The sequence below is a fragment of the Spinacia oleracea genome, chromosome 1, assembly GCF_020520425.1.
Source record: "Spinacia oleracea cultivar Varoflay chromosome 1, BTI_SOV_V1, whole genome shotgun sequence".
Classification (NCBI taxonomy): domain Eukaryota; kingdom Viridiplantae; phylum Streptophyta; class Magnoliopsida; order Caryophyllales; family Amaranthaceae; genus Spinacia; species Spinacia oleracea.
Genome location: NC_079487.1, coordinates 14,153,998 through 14,158,566, shown reverse-complemented (window position 1 = coordinate 14,158,566; position 4,569 = coordinate 14,153,998). Strand labels below are relative to the sequence as shown.

The window sequence follows — 4,569 nt, the reverse complement described above, 5'->3', positions numbered from 1 at the left end:
GCGCGCCCATGGCTTCGGCTGGGCCTGGCTTGCGCTGGGCCTGGTCGAGGCTTTGGCGTGTGTTGGTGATGCGTGTGGCTTGCTGGGCGATGGCCTGGCTTCGTGCTGGGCCTTCGTCTAGCGAGCCTCGTCCGATGCTAATTCGTACTATACGCTTTCGATTAAATTCCCGATTCCGGAATTTATTTCCGATACGAACAATATTTAATATTTCCGATTCCGGAATTAATTTCCGTTTCGAACAAATATTTAATATTTCTGTTTCCGGAATTATTTTCCGATTCCGATAATATTTCCGTTTCTGACAATATTTCCGTTTCCGGCAATATTTCCGATTCCGGCAATATTTCCATTTCCGATAATATTTTCCGATACGTACCATGTTTCCGTTTCCGGCAACATCTACGACTTGGATAATATTTATATTTCCGATACGATCCATATTTCCGTTTCCGGCAATATCATCGTTTCCGGAGTATTCATTTCTTGTCTGTGACGATCTCAGCTCCCACTGAAACCAAGATCCGTCGATTCCGAATATCCATAGACGGAGTATTTAATGCCATTAAATACTTGATCCGTTTACGTACTATTTGTGTGACCCTACGGGTTCAGTCAAGAGTAAGCTGTGGATTAATATCATTAATTCCACTTGAACTGAAGCGGCCTCTAGCTAGGCATTCAGCTCACTTGATCTCACTGAATTATTAACTTGTTAATTAATACTGAACCGCGTTTATTAGACTTAACATTGAATGCATACTTGGACCAAGGGCATTATTTCCTTCATCCACTTCAGCACTCCAAGAACTGCTATCACCTGCAGAAGATTCACAACAAAGCACTGCCTCCAAAGGATCCCTTTCGAGGACTTGGGAGACGTTATCACGCATAAGAAAATCAACTATGTACATCAATCCGATAGCATTGTTCTTCTTCTATCATGGGACTCTTAAGGCACTATTCAGATTAAAAGTCACCTTATCATCCCCGACAGACAAAGTCAATTTCCCACTTTTAACATCAATGACCGCCCCCGCCGTGTGAAGGAAGGGCCTACCTAAGATAATGGGAATTTGAGAGTCCTCTTGCATGTCTAGTACTACAAAGTCTACAGTGTTAGGTTATGATACATATGACAATTCATAAATCATGGGAAAAAACCATTTAGCCAGGAATACATATTATTTACACATAATCATATAGCATAGTTTAGATGCATACTCTTTGTTGCGTGCCTTCCCTAGCTGCGCCCGAACCGAACAAGAACAAGTCTTTAGGACTCCAAGTGTCGTCCCTCCGTAGATAGTCCACAGTACGTCCGGATCCGCCTTAAGATTGACCAACTAGAATCGCCCTTAAGGTACTAAAAATTTCGGCACTTTTGAGCAAGGAATGTGTCTGAATTTTTCTCTCAAAAACTCACTTTGAATACTTGAAAACTTGTTATAAATTGTGAACCCAGGCCACATATTTATAGGGGTATGGAAAGAGAATTGGAATCGAATTAGGATACGAATTAATTAAATTAGAATCACAATAAAACTCTTATTTAATTAATTTATCAAATAGAATTAGGAATTTAATCATTAAGCGAATCCTGTACGTTTTAGGTTTCGTATGTGAACACAAACACCCACGCACGCACAGCAGCCCACGAGGGGCGCCATGCGCGCGCGCGCACAGCCCGAGCATCGCAGCCCACGACTGCCGCAGCCTTGGGCGCGCGCTGGGCCTGCCTTGCGGTGGGCCTGGCGCAGCCTTGGGCTGGCGTGTTGTGGCGCGCGTTTCCCTTGCTGGACGTGGGCCTGGCTTCGTGCTGGGCCTTCGTCTAGCAAGCTCGTCCGATGCTAATTCGTACGACGCGCTTCCGATTAATTTTCCGATTCCGGAATTTATTTCCGATACGAACAATATTTAACATTTCCGATTCCGGAATTAATTCCCGTTTCGAACAAATATTTAATATTTCCGTTTCCGGAATTATTTTCCGATTCCGATAATATTTCCGATTCAGACAATATTTCCGTTTCCGGCAATATTTCCGATTCCGGCAATATTTCCATTTCCGATAATATTTTCCGATACGTACCATGTTTCCGTTTCCGGCAACATCTACGACTTGGATAATATTAATATTTCCGATACGATCCATATTTCCGTTCCCGGCAATATCATCGTTTCCGGAGTATTCATTTCTTGCCTGTGACGATCTCAGCTCCCACTGAAACCAAGATCCGTCGATTCCGAATATCCATAGATGGAGTATTTAATGCCATTAAATACTTGATCCGTTTACGTACTATTTGTGTGACCCTACGGGTTCAGTCAAGAGTAAGATGTGGATTAATATCATTAATTCCACTTGAACTGAAGCGGCCTCTAGCTAGGCATTCAGCTCACTTGATCTCACTGAATTATTAACTTGTTAATTAATACTGAACCGCATTTATTAGACTTATCATTGAATGCATACTTGGACCAAGGGCATTATTTCCTTCATACAGGTATGTAAAATTTACCTACTCTAACAGGGACGTCCTCTAAAAAACCTAAGGGGTATTTAACAGAACGGTCTGCCATTTGCAGAGTGATATTAGTAACCTTAAGCTCACCCATATTCAGTTTAGTACAGACAGACAAGGGCATAACAGACACACTAGCACCTAAATCACACAAAGCCTTATCAATAAAAACAGTGCCAATGTTACATGGGATGGAAAAACTCTCGGGGTCTTTAAGTTTAGGTGGAGACTTATTTTGCAAATAAGCACTACATTGCTCAGTGAGAGCTACAGTCTCTACCTCACAAAAAGCACGTTTCCTGGTCAAAATATCTTTCATAAATTTAGCATATGCAGGAAGTTGTAAAATTAATTCGGTAAAAGGAACCGTTACCTGCTACAGGAAGTTCTCTAGCTTATTCTTGAGTTGTCGGTTTGGGAAGGGGAGTATAATAGGTGGCACTTGAATATTTGTCCCCTTCTTAACCTCAGTTGTAGCCTCGTTCTTAATAGCTTCCTTACTATCCATGACTATCTTTGGGATCTCCTCACTAACCATGACCACTAGCAGACACCCCAAAATCAACCTCAACGGGCATATAAGGACCATCATAACCCCTGCCACTCCTCAATGTAATAGCATTCGCAGTTTCCCTATTTTCAGGCTGTGAGGGGAGTTGTCCGGGAGGCCTCCCTGCAAGAGTAGTAGCCATCTGTGCCAACTGTGTATCAATGATCTTATTGTGAGCAGTAAGAGCATCGATTTTAGCATCCTTTTCACTTACATATTTCTGCATTTGTAACATCATACTTCGCATCTCTACTAGCATAGGGTCAGACTGTGTGGGTTGAGGTTATGGTAGTGGATGTGATGTGTGTTGTCTAGGGAACCCAGGTGGTCCACTAGACTGTTGGTTGTAGTTGTTCCGTGGTTGGTATGATTGTTGTGATGGTGGTTGGTATGGTTGTTGTGGTGGTGGATGTTGGACTTGATGGGGGTTCTGGATATTGTTGCTCCTGTAGGATAATAGGGGGATTGTTTCTATACCCCTAATTGTAAGAGTTGGAGAATGGGTTATTTTGTTTGTAGGCCTGGAATGCATTACATTGTTCAATAGAGCTTCTACACTCCTGTGTATAATGACCAGACATCCCACAATTATCACAGACATTGGCAGTTTGAACATTCACTGCAGCTACACTAACAGGTTGGGCAGATTGAGCATTTGCTGCTTGCATATGATCAAACTTACGATGTAAAGCAGTCAATTGGGCAATTAATTGTTCTATGGAATTCAAATCATGCTTACCACCCTTGTTAGATAGGCCTCTAGGATTCCCATACTGGGCATTATGGATGGCCATCTCCTCAATCACCTCCATAGCTCTAGGCACCTCAAGTTGCATGAATCTCCCACTGGCGGCTGAATCCAAAACAAGTCTAGACTCATTACTAGACCATTATAAAACTGCTGAATAAAAAACCAGTTACTCAAACCATGGTGCGGGCACTCTCTCTGCAAATCCTTGAACCTCTCCAAAACCTCGAACAAACTCTCATCTGCTTATTGAGTAATATAAATTATCTGACCCCTCAGACGAGCTGTCTTCTCAGGTGGGAAATATTTCACATAAAATGCAAGGGCCAAAGACTCCCACTTGGTCATTTTCATAGCTGCCCGATTCAACCCATTGATCCACAACTTTTCTTTTCCACTCAGAGAGAACGAGAAAAGCATCTCCATAGTCTACTCCGGAGTTAATCCCTTTTGCTTAATGGTGGAACAGTATTGGATGAAGGACTGAATGTAAATATTTGGATTTTCACCTACTTCCCCACCGAACTGGCGTCTCTCAATCATGTTAATCAATGCAGGCTCAATCTTGAAGGTCTCAGCTGCAATAGAAGGCATGATTGCCTTTGGTAGCACAGACAGACTTGGCTTAGAATAGTCTGTAAGCCGTGGGGCAGGTGGTGTTGGAGTTTCGTCACCCATCTCTATCTCTGAAACTGAATCTGTATCCGAAGGAAAAAGATCGCCAATATTATTATCAGAATCAGAGT

At 42.5% G+C, this 4,569-nt stretch overlaps 1 non-coding gene across 1 annotated transcript; it reads left to right on the top strand.

Moving 5' to 3' along the window:
- Positions 1–3,998: 3,998 nt before the first annotated feature.
- Positions 3,999–4,105, top strand: LOC130466587 (small nucleolar RNA R71). The gene has a single exon (XR_008926777.1). It is a non-coding gene; the product is annotated as a small nucleolar RNA R71 (small nucleolar RNA).
- The last annotated feature ends 464 nt before the right edge of the window (positions 4,106–4,569 follow it).